The following is a 13059-nucleotide window of genomic DNA, read 5'->3' on the forward strand; positions in this document are numbered from 1 at the left end:
ATGTACAGCAGCTGGAGTCAAAAGAAAGATGATCCAGCTAAGCTTTTGCAGTCACTTGGAAGCCACAATTAGGCCTGTTCAGCCAGAGAAAGGTGTCCATAAGACTGGTTTTGAATAACAGAGATAAAAAAGAAAACACAGCTTAAGAATGGAAAGAAGCCTGGCAGATGAGCCCTACTAAGCACTCAGAATATAGTGTTTATTTTCCCAAATATGCTACCAGCTGTTTGGTGCATGCCTGAGGGCATGTTTAGAGATGCACATTAGGTAGGCTAGCACATCTCTGTCTTTTTGAACTATGAATGACCCTAATTCAATGAGCAAAGGCAGTCTGCACTGGAGTTACTGGCTATTATGTTCCCCCAAAAGCTCCAGCCATCAGTCAATGTTTATGAATTTTTCCTGGGAAGACATGAGGGGTGACTAAGCCATCCCCACTTCCCTTAGTGACCTTAAGATTTACAGCAAAAGCCTAAGCATGTCTACTCAAAAACAAGCTCCTTGGTATTCAATGGGGCCTACCCCTGGGAAAACCTCTTGGGAAGGTGTGGAGCTATGGGGCTTTTTCTACTGCTGAAACTGTGATGTTGCCAGAAGGAAGGTTTAAGTGCTGCTTTAGAATTTTTTTCCCCAAAGGATCTTAGCTGAGAAGAAGCATCAGGCTCAGACATTAGTGTCTAGGTCATGAACTTTTCCAAGAGCTGCCTGCGAAACTACATGTACCATGCTAATGAAGAAATCTAAAGTTGGGAGGGGGGGGGGAAGGCTACAGTCCTAATGCAGAGTGGCCATGAGGGTGTGCTATGGAGTGTCATGCTAAGTTCCTGCACTTTGAAATTTACATGCCACTAATAAGTATCACTGTGTTCAATGAGTCTTACTCTCAAGTATGTGGACACAGGACTGCAGCCTCAATAGACATATCCTTGCTGTTGCTTTGGTGTAGAGTGTCTTAACCAGCGCCAATAATTTATTTGCACTATCCTAACCAGTGGTTCTCAAATTGTGGATTCATCTGTGGGTTGTGTCTCAATTTTTGGTGGTTCGCAAAACTGACAGGACAGATTAGGCTATGTGCATCAAGGGTTAAACAAACTGCTACTGGGGAGAACACTACTACCCAATCACCATTATAGCCACACCCTTGGTATTTATAAATCAGGCAGTAGCTTCTCTAGGGCCTCTAAAAAGTTGAGAAGCACTGTCCTAACCCCTATTCCACTCAAGAACCTTCAGTTTGTCCTCACTCACCCTAAAATTCATTCAATGGCATTAAGATCTTAGCCAGATTGTGGCCTTTCCCAAAAAGCTGGATTCTGTCTCATTTAAAACCATCTACCATGAGGCGTGGAAAATAAGAGCACTGTTCAATGAAGTTTTGGCAGTATGAACAGTAGCACAATCAAAAATGCAATGCTAAGTACACTTACTTGAAATTGATCACATTGACTTCCACAAAAACACGCATAGGAACACACGGAAAATCTGGTATTTTACTTTTTATAATAAGAAAGGAAAAAACACAGTAAAAGAAGAAAAAAGAAGAAAAAGATATACATAAGAAATATTTTAAAAATACAAAGAATTCCTCTAATAATGTAGCATGGGTGAAGTCAAATGTTCTAATTACTTACAGCTTTATATCTTAATAATCTAAATTTCCACCCATATATACATTATCTCCCCTGGGGGCTGGGGATAAGAATAGGCCCTCAGTTTGGCTGTATGTAAGAGGCGACTAAACAGAATCCGGAGCCGGAGTCCCTGAGGCAGTTCATGGCTGAACACAGTCACGTTCTGGCAACTCCTGCGACGCCGCTGGAACCAACCGTATTGGCCTCTGCCTTTCCATTGGACCATTTCAGCGACGTGGAGAGGGGGGATTTGCTGCATGGGTAACAGCCTATCCTCCATATCTACTTTACCCAGGCTTTGTGCACTGGAGAGGACACTCTGTTCCAGAACCACCATTCAGAGCGCAATACCATAGTCTTCCAAGACTGAAGGATGCCAACATATATACATTATATCTCCATCAGCCCCTCTTGTCTTCTCATTATAAGTATTCCATTTCAGATTATTATTTCAGATTAGTATTCTCTATTCCTTTCAATCTAATCTTCAAATCCACAACTCATTATTCTCTCTCTCATGCAGAAAGTCAATTGATTTCCAGTTCTCCATAAATTTTTTTGTTGATTTCTCTTTAAGGTTCATTTCTCTTTAAGTTTGTCCATTTCTGTATAATTTTAGTCCACTGTTCTTCTATCGACAGAATGTCTGTAGTTTTCCAACATTGTGCATAAAGTATTCTAGCCTGCTATCAAGTTCTTTCTCAAAGGAGCTCAGAATGGGATTATATCATTTTATCTTTACAACAGCCCTTGTGGGGTAGATCAGACTGAGAGACAAGTACTTGTCCAAGGTTTTCTAGAGAGCTATATGGTTAAATGGGGATGCTACCCACTATACCAGTGTTTCTCAACCAGTGGTATGGGTACCACCAGTAGTACTTGAGATATCTGGTGGTACTCACCATATACCTGGATATCTGCTGCCTGGCAGCAAAACCAGGGACACAACACAACGGACAGTAGTAGGAGGCTTGACTCAGAGCCCAGTCAGAGCCGTAAGGCACATTTGTGAGCCCTAATGCCGGGTGAGCGCTGGTGCCAAACCAGTGCTGGCTGGTGCTGGGCTAGTGCCAGTGGGGCGCCTGAGCTCTGCCGCTCAGTGGTAGCACGGACCTCTGAGCAACAGAGAGGTAAGCCAGGGTATGGGCAGGAGGGGGGAGGCAGGAGGAGGGGGGAGAGAGGGTGGGGAGGAGACATGAGGGGACCCTTTACCTGGTGGAAGGGGACAAAAGTGCCACTGCCTGAGGCATGTAGGATGCGACGGCAGCCATTTTTGGTGCCATTGCAGCCCTGTGTCCTGGGCAGCTCAGGATTGGGCTGTCAGTGAGCAGAGCTCCAAAGCATGTTTTCTGCACTTGAAAAAGCCCTCCTGTCCACCCTGAGCCTTTTACTGGTGTTTGTCATGTTGCATCTGGTCTCCCAACCCAGAAGTAACTGGAAATGATGTCATCACCAGTTACTTCTAGTTACTACACCAGTGGTACTTTGAATAGCTGGACCACGTGAAGTGGTACAGTAAAGGACAAACATTGAGAAACACTGCACTATACCAAATGCAGCCAGAGCCTATGGACAGACATACTACCAAGTACAGTAAAACAGTATTTTATATGATTGAACTTATGCTTCTTGTACTGATGTTAGTGCTGTGGCTCAGTGTTGCAATTGTCATTCACCTAGAATAGCTCATTCTTTCAGCATTGCTTGCCAAATCACACCACGGAATTGGCCTTCTGCCACATAGATATTTGCTAGTAAAACCTTTAGTGGTCTGGGACATTATCAGTAATCTCCCAGGCCCCCTTAGCCTACATCCTTACTCACCTACTATCTACTGTTTTAAATAAAGTGCAGGCAGTCTAATGCCTCCAAATCGCACTGATGTTCAGAAAGCAAAGCTCCACATAAGCTGCAGAATGAAGACTCATGAAAATATGTATTGTACACATCAGAGCTGGCAAGAAGCAAATGTAAGGGAAATGGAAAGCAAAAATGTCTACTGTGGTTACTCTGAGGAAGAGTGGGGTAGTGGCTAGAGAGTTTGGTCTTAGATTGGGAAGATCCAGATTCAAATCCTTGCTCACTAACTGAGCGACCTTGGGCCAGTCACACAGCCCAAACCATCTCACAGGATTGTTGTGAGAACAAAAGAGGGAACATGCACATCATTCTGAGTTCCTTGGAGGATGCACAAGACAGATGTTAATCAAAAATCCTGATGGCTTTAAAAGGGAATTAGAGAGTCTATTAGTAGCAACTCCATGTGCCAACTGCTAGGGAGCAATGATGGAAGATGGGTATGCCTTTATCTACTCATGGGCTTCCCAGAAGCATTCATGGGTCAGTGTGTGAAACAGAAGGTGGACTAGATGAAGCTTTGGTCTGATCTAGTAGGGTTCCCAGATCCTTACATCACCTGTAACATAGCAATTCAACATCCAACATCTCCGCAACAGAAAGTCCTCTGTGCATCGCATCAGATCTCATGATGTTCCTAGTATCTGGTGTGCTCCCTGGGGCATTTGGTGGGCCACTGTGAGATACAGGAAGCTGGACTAGATGGGCCTATGGCCTGATCCAGTGGGGCTGTTCTTATGTTCTTAAAGAAAGATACCAATCTGCATAGCTTTTGCTTTATTGAAACCAAATCTTAAATTGAAGGGGGAAAGCAGTGCATGTCCCTTTAAGGACCTCATTTCCTCTTGGCTGACATATGCAAGACCCACAACTGCTCTTACAGAACTATATTCATATCCCCCACATCAGAATTCAGCACTGACCTTTCACCCACCACACAAGGAGCACAAGGGTCCTATTGTGTCATATGTCTGGCCATATGCTTCCCAGTGACGCTCACCACGGAGGCTTCTGTAATGCTTCACTGCTGAAACATCCATCCTAACCAGAGGTACTGATTTTCCTACATCAGGACCAAGCAGGACTAGTCACCCTGGGGCTGTCAGAGAGCTAAATCCAAAATCAGCCAAACCACAGCATCTGGCCCAAAGACAGCCAACAACACCCCCAAAGTTCTCTAGAGGGCGGCTGGCCAGCATACTTCATCCAAGTTTGGCACAGTTCTACCCCATGCTTGTCCACATTCCTAAGGGATGTCTTCAGTTCTGCAAGGACTGACAGCATAGCTAATTCTAGGATAGTCAGAGATAGATCAAAGACATGTTGATGCTTAAGGCAGAAAATTCAAATGTTATCTCCCCAGGGGTAAAAATCTAGCAATACATTCAACCATTGACAGTTCATTGCCCTTAATTGTGCTTTCAAATCTGCAGCCTTAGGTAGGCTGGCCCCAAGGACTGTTTAGGAGATATTGCTTGACTATTTCAAATGCCATTGTGATTCAGATCAGACTTGGCAAGTCTGCCTGTCTCATGGAAATGGAAAGCAACTTCAAACATTATGGATTTCCTACAAGAAAATCTTTCTGTCTAGAAAAGAAAAGAGTAGAAAACAGTATGTCAGCCATGTGCAGATTGTCACATGAAAAGAACGAAATGACACATGTCTAGTAGGGTATTTGGATTTTCACACAGGAAATGTGCAATGGTTGAAGCAGCCTGCCTGTGCTGCTATCTCATTTACCTGTCCAAGGGCCCAATCCTATCCTCTCCCCCCCCCCCAACCCAGCTCTGGCAGAGTCATGTCAAAAAGAAGCACACTGAATCTAGCAAAGGGGGATGGATTTGGAGGCTTTAGAGAGGAAAGGGGATTTAAATCCTCTTACCCCTCCATAAGTCTCGTACTCTGCAGTGGGTCTCCTCAAACCTGTTTCAGCTTTTTAGCTGGCACAAGTCCAAGGAGAGAAAGGAGGCAGGGAGGCTTAAAAAAGAGCGGATGTGTGTACCATTGCCATAGGATTCACCTCTTCCCACAGAGAGTGGGAGAAACAGAGGCTGGCACATCATTGGGTAAGGGCAGCAGCATTTGGCATATCTCCTCAGGTGTCAAGAAGTATAGGGCAACTTGACCCTTACGGCCTAATCCCTGAGTTTGACCACTAAGCAATATTCGTTTTTCAATCCAAATCTACAGACAAGGAGCATGGACTTTCTGTTCTGTTGAATCCTAGCCAACTTCCAGTGCTGATGCAACCACAATGCAGTCCCAAGGTAAGGGATCAAATGTTCCATTACTTTGAGGAGGTATCTGTGACTGTCTACTGCTCCCCGCCCCCCAGGATGCAGTGCATGCTCTGTTGGTATGGCTGCATCAGTGCTGGAAAGTTGGATTGGACTGGGCCCACAACTTCATATTCTCCTGGTTTAGCTAGAGTCAAAAGTTTATCAAAAAGAAAGAAAAGAACAGCATGGTCTAGAAATGAGGTGGGAGAACGAACTTTGATATCAAAACCAGATGCATCTTATCCATTGACATGGCTTGCTCTCTGCCAAGGAAATAACAAAAAGTCAGAATGACATCCCTGCTGGACAAATCACTTTGCAGTGTGTGGTTACACTGGCACCTGCTGGCCATCTATGATCATTGCAGTAGTCATATCTTTCTGTGTGAGAAGGAGGGGAAAATAAGAACTGGTAGCATCTTAAAGACTAAGAACCCAATCCCATTCAACTTTCCAAACCTGAGATAAAGGAACAAATGTTCCCATACCTTCAGGAGGCCTCTGTGACTGCCTCCCCACCAAAGGATGCAGTGAACACCCCATTGGCATGGTTGCATCAGCACTGAAAAATTGGATAGGATTGGGCACTAATTTGTTTATTTTCAAATGCACTTTTGGGACTTAGGGCCCAATCCTATCCAACTTTCCAGCACCAGTGCAGCCACAACGCAGCACCGACGTAAGGGAACAAATGTTCCCATACCTTGAAGAGGTCTTTGTGACTGCTGCCCCACCACAGGATGCAGTGCACACCCCATTGGCAGAGCTGCACCGGCACTGGAAAATTGGAAAAGAATGGCCCTTAGATCCTACTTTCTTGGAGTTAGTGAGATTCCATACTCCAGCAAGTGTCACAAGATCTGGACACCTTGTACAAATACAAAGAAATAAGTTTGCAGAAACATCTTTAAGCAAGATCTATAATTTAGCCTCAGTTTTTTTCCTCATGGTACTTTAAAGATATTTTATACTCCAACTTTCTTCATAAATTCAAGGCAACTTACAACAGAACACACTAACAATACAATAAAAGCAAAACAAAATACAAACTATGACAAAAACACCAAATCAGCAACACTACATCAAGCAACAAGGACAGAGTGGGGAAAAAAGGTGGTCAGAGTAATCAGGAGAGACTAAACAAATATGACTTGAGCTTTCTTGAAAATGCTGGGACAGAGAGAGGAAGGCGTTCCAAAGGGAGGGGATTAGTCATGTTCTCACAACTGCACCTGTGACAGCAGTGGTACATGCGGAATGGCCTCTCCAGCAGATCTTAAGAGTACAGATGGATTCACATGGAAGGAAGCAATTCTGCAGGTACCAAGTCCCAAGCAGTTCAAGTTTTTAAAGATCATAACAGTATCTAGAATTGTGCCTGGCAATAGCCTGACAACCAGTATAGCTGAAACATCAGAGGTGGAACATGAGCATAAGAACATAAGAAGAGCCCCACTGGATCAGGCCATAGGCCCATCTAGTCCAGCTTCCTGTATCTCACAGCAGCCCACCAAATGCCTCAGGGAGCACACCGGATAACAAGAGACCTCATTCTGGTGCCCTCCCTTGCATCTGGCATTCTGACATAGCCCATTTCTAAAATCAGGAGGTTGCACATACACAGCATGGCTTGTAACCTGTAATGGATTTTTCCTCCAGAAACTTGTCCAATCACCTTTTAAAGGCATCCAGTCCAGATGCTGTTACCACATCCTGCGGCAAGGAGTTCCACAGACCAACCACACGCTGAGTAAAGAAATATTTTCTTTTGTCTGCTCTCTTTTGCACCTTTTCCATTTCCACTATATCCTTTTTGAGATGTGGCGACCAGAACTGGATGCAATACTCCAGGTGTGGCCTTACCATCGATTTGTACAACAGCATTATAATACTAGCCGTTTTGTTCTCAATACCTTCTCTAATGATCCCAAGCATAGAATTGGCCTTTTTTTTTTTACTGCCGCCGCACATTGGGTTGACACTTTCATCGACCTGTCCACCACCACCCCAAGATCTCTCCCCTGATCTGTCACAGTCAGCTCAGAACCCATCAGTCTATATGTGAAGTTTTGATTTTTTGCCCCAATGTGCATGACTTTACACTTACTTACATTGAAACGCATCTGCCATTTTGCTGCCCATTCTGCCAGTTTGGAGAGATCCTTCTGGAGCTCCTCACAATCACTTCTGGTCTTCACCACTTGGAAAAGTTTGGTGTCGTCTGCAAACGTAGCCACCTCACTGCTCACCCCTGCCTCCAGGTCATTTATGAACAGGTTGAAAAGCACCGGTCCCAGGACAGATCCTTGGGGCACATGGCTTTTCACCTCTCTCCATTGTGAAAATTACCCATTGACACCCACTCTCTGTTTCCTGGTCTTCAACCAGGTCTCAATCCAGGAGAGGACCTGCCCTCTAATTCCCTGACTGTGGAGTTTTTTCAGTAGCCTTTGGTGAGGGACTGTGTCGAACGCCTTCTGAAAGTCCAAATATATACTGTCCACCGGTTCTCCCACATCCACATGCCTGTTGATCTTTTCAAAGAATTCTAAAAGGTTCTTGAGGCAAGACTTACCCTTACAGAAGCCATACTGATTCTCCCTCAGCAAGGCTTGTTTGTCTATGTGTTTGGAGATTCTATCTTTGATGAGGCATTCCACCATCTTACCCGGAATAGATGTTAGGCTGACCGGCCTATAGTTTCCTGGGTCCCCCCACCTCCTTCCCTTTTTAAAGATCGGTATAACATTTGCTATCCTCCAATCTTCTGGCACCATGGCCATTTTGAGGGACAATTTGCATATTTTAGTCAAGCAATCTGCAACTTCATTCTTCAGTTCCTTAATAACCCTTGGGTGGATGCCATCAGGGCCCGGTGACTTATTGATCTTTAATTTATCAATGAGGTCTAAAACATCTTCTCTTTTAACCTCTATCTGACTTAATTCCTTGGTCAGGAGGGGCCGTTCGGGTAGCGGTATCTGCCCGAGGTCTTCTGCCATGAAGACAGATGCAAAGAACTCATTTCTCTGCCATCTCCAAGTCTCCTTTTATCTCCCCTTTCCCTCCCTCACCATCCAGAGGGCCATCCGCTTCTCTGGTGGGTTTCCTGCTTCTAACATATTTGAAGAAGCTTTTATTATTCCCCTTAATGTTGCTGGCCATGCGTTCCTCATAGTCTCGCTTGACCTCCCGTATCACCTTCTTACATTTCTTTTACCACAGTTTATGTTCCTTTTTATTCTCCTCATTAGGGCAAGACTTCCATTTACGGAAGGAAGCTTCCTTGCCCTTTACGGCCTCTCTAATTTGGCTGGTTAGCCATGCGGGCACCCTCCTGGATTTAGTGGAGCCCTTCTTTCTTTGCGGTATACACTTCCACTGGGCCTCCATTACTGTTGTTTTAAGTGCCTCCATGCACTCTGGAGGGATTGGACTCTTTTACCTTCCCTTTCAACCTCCTTCTAACCAGCCTCCTCATTTGAGGGAAGTCCGCTCGTCGGAAGTCAAGGGTTTTTGTGAGAGATTTGCCCTGTATTCTTCCCCCGACGTGCATGTCGAAACAGATCACAGCATGATCACTGTTCCCCAATGGCTCAGTAACATTTACATCTCTAACCAGGTCCTGAGTACCACACAATATTAAATCCAGAGTCACCTGTCCTCTGGTGGGCTCCATGACTAGCTGCTCTAAGGTACAGTCATTTAACATGTCAAGAAATTCGGTCTCCTTTTCGTGACCAGAACACAAATTGAGCCAGTCTATATAAGGATAATTGAAGTCCCCCATGATTACAACCCTGTCCCTCCTTGTCACCTCCCTAATCTGTTTCCTCATTTCAAGGTCCCCTTCCGGTTTCTGGTCTGGAGGATGATAGTGCGCCCCCAGTATTACATCGCTCTTCAGCCTGGTAATTTAACCCACGAAGATTCTATGGTGGAGTCGGACCCGCCTTCCATCTCTGCTGGATTCTATCCCTTCTTTAATGTAAATGGCCACCCCAACTCCAACACGCCCCTGCCTGTCCCTCCTGTAGAGTTTATAGCCCGGGATCGCCGTATCCCACTGAATCTCCGCTTTCCACCAGGTTTCCGTTATGCCCACTATGTCAATGTTTTCCCTAGTCACCAGACATTCCAGTTCTCCCATCTTTGCTCAGAGACTTCGGGCATTTGCATAAAAGCATTTGTACATAGAATGCTTATTAGCTCCTTTGTCCCCGCATCCTCTCATTGTGCCAAACCGTCTATCACAACCCATCACGCTAACATTTCCAATTTCTTCTCCTACTCTGCTTTTACCTTGTTGTTCGCTAACCTCCCCATCCTCGTCCCATAGGGATGAGGAGTCCTGAACCAGATGCCCCTCAGCTCCTGTCCGCTTTCCCCAAGGGATCAGTTTAAAAGCTGCTCTGCCACCTTTTTAATGTTATGCGCCAGCAGTCTGGTTCCATTCTGGTTCAAGTGAAGCCCGTCCCTCTTGTACAGGACCCGCTTGTCCAAAAACGTTCCCCAGTGCCTAACGAATCTAAACCCCTCCTTCCTACACCACCGTCTCATCCATGCATTGAGATCCCTGATCTGTGCCTGCCTAGCTGACCCTGCGCGTGGAACAGGTAGCACTTTAGAGAACGCTACCTTTGAGGTCCTGGCTTTCAACTTCCTACCTAATAGCCTAAATTTGGCCTCCAGGACCTCCCGGCTACACTTGCCCTCGTCGTTGGTGCCGACACGCACCACAACCGCTACCTCCTCCCTAGCACTGTCTACCAGCCTGTCTAGACGAGAAGTGATGTCCGCAACCTTCGCACCAGGCAGGCAAGTCACCATGCGGTCCTCACATCCATCGCAAACCCCCCCTCTATGTTTCTAATAATCAAATCCCCCACTACAAGAAGCCCCCGACCCCTCTCCCGCCGAGGAGTATCCTGAGTGCATTTGGATACGGGCCCGTCCCCTGGATAAGGGGTCCCCCCAGGGGGTTGTTTCTCTCCTCTCCAGGATGACGTCCTCCAGCCCCGAGACTTCCCACCCGGGCAGCTGAGGAGCTGCACGCCTGAGGTTGGGACAAAGCCTGATTGTCCCCAGAAGTCTCCCCATGGTCCTTCTCTGCCTGCCTCTGCTTTTCCAGGTCAGCACCAAGGGTTCAAGGGAGTGGACGCTGTCCCTGAGACCCTGGAGCTCCTTGCACCAAGGGCACACCCATGACATGCCCCAGAGGCATATAGTCATACATGTGGCACTCAATGCAAAACACTGGATAGCCCCCACCCTGCTGCTGGCTGTCTGACTGCATAGTTTTATTTGTTTGTTTGTTTGTTTAGGGGTACTTAAAAACCCTTCACTGGTTTGCTGCCCTCTTCTCAAGGGAAGAGAAGGGCAGTGTCTGGGGCCCTGGCTTTCTCGCCCTGCTGCTGAACTCACACATAGGCTAAACTCGCGGTGCGCTACCTGGCACTTTGTTCCGGAGGCACTTGGTTTCCCAGAGGCCACACGCACTTCTGCCTGAGCATCTGATCTTGTCCCTCTTGATATATTTACAGCTGCATTTTGCCCCAGCTGAGAGTTCTAAACAGACTCCAAGGGGAGCCCCACATAGAGTATATTATAACAATCCAACCAAGAGGTGACCATGCCTGATTGAGACAGGAACAAATACAGTTGGGATACAAGTCAAAGCTGGGTTAAAGCTCTGGTCACTGCTGCCACCTGGACATACAGAAGCACAGCTGGGTCCAGAAGTACTCTCAAGCTGCAAACTTGCTCTTTCAAGGGGAGTTCAACCTCATCCAGAAGAGGGAGATCCACAATCATACTGTACATAGTAGCCTGTTAAAAGTACAATCTGTAACATATCCCCAAATGCAATCACATACTATAGCAGCATCAAGTCTAATATATTAAAAATAAAATACACATTGAAATGAATGGGAACCCACCTGAAATTGGTTCATGACCCACTAGTTTGAGAAACACTGCACTATACCACAGATGGTCTGCTAGACCCTGGGAGGTGGTCCATGAGGTCTCAGGGGGGAAAATAACTTTTGATCACTTCCAGCATCTTGATGAATGAACAGTCCCCCATAGACCGCTGGAGAGGGTGGAGAATGAACCATCTGCAGCTGGCAACAAACCACAAAACTCTATCAATAATAAATCTTTTCTAATTACAGGTGGCCTGCTGTGCTTACCATGTCTCTGGAGGCTCCTCTGAAGTCTGCAGAGGCCATGCATGCTCGCCTGCAAAATGATTAGGATAACCAATCTCACAGCCCAATCCTATGCATGTCTACTCAGAAGTAAGTCCCATTACAATCAATGGGGCTTACTCCCAGGAAAGTGTGATAGGATTGGGCTGTCATTCAGAACCTTCTGGAGCCGAGTTGCAGAACCACAGCAGAGATCACAACACAAAGTGGTTATAGTGCCCACCTGTTTGCAATGGGGATATAACCAACCCATAATAATATCTCTGAGTCACACACCTATCCTGCAATTTAAGGACTGTTGGCAAAGGGCAGGTTATTTCTCCCCTCTAAGTGCAAAATAGGAGGGGCCATGGGTGCCAGCATGCTAGGGCACCTGCCAGGTTGGGGAGCAAAGTTGGATGCCAGGGGAATACCCACTGGGTACTGGTGAGCTTGGCTGGAATGGGAGCCCAGGTCTACGCAGCCAGTAGACCTGGGCTCCAAGACCAGGTGGGAACCCAGGTCTACTCATCCATCAAACCTTGGCCATGGAGGCCATCAAGTTTAACCTGGAGCCCAGGTCTACCCACCTGGTTGACCTGGGTTCTGGAGTTGGTAGGGCTCATGGCCCCCCAAACATAAACTCTGGATCTGCCCTGGTGCAAGGTTGCATTTGCAGAGCAAATTTTAATTCAAAAGAAAAAAACCCAAACATTAAGCACATTTCTGTATACGAGGATATGACTTCAACAGAGCCTCAGAGCCCAACTATGCTATGCATGTCAGAACAGGGGAGGGCACCAGGATGAGGTCTCTTGTTATCTGGTGTGCTCCCTGGTGGGCCGCTGTGAGATACAGGAAGCTGGACTAGATGGGCCTATGGCCTGATCCAGTGGGGCTGTTCTTATGTTCTTATAAGTCCCATTATAGTCAATGGGGCTTACTCCCAGGTAAGTGTGGCTAAGATTGCAGCATCAGAGCCCAAGCTCATGCATGTCTCCTCAGAACTAAGTCCCATTATAGTCAATGGGGCTTACTCCCAGGTAAGTGTGGCTAAGATGGTCAATGCACATCCTAACTACACAGTCCTGGAACG

This window comes from Tiliqua scincoides, chromosome 4 (assembly GCF_035046505.1).
Source record: "Tiliqua scincoides isolate rTilSci1 chromosome 4, rTilSci1.hap2, whole genome shotgun sequence".
NCBI lineage: Eukaryota > Metazoa > Chordata > Lepidosauria > Squamata > Scincidae > Tiliqua > Tiliqua scincoides.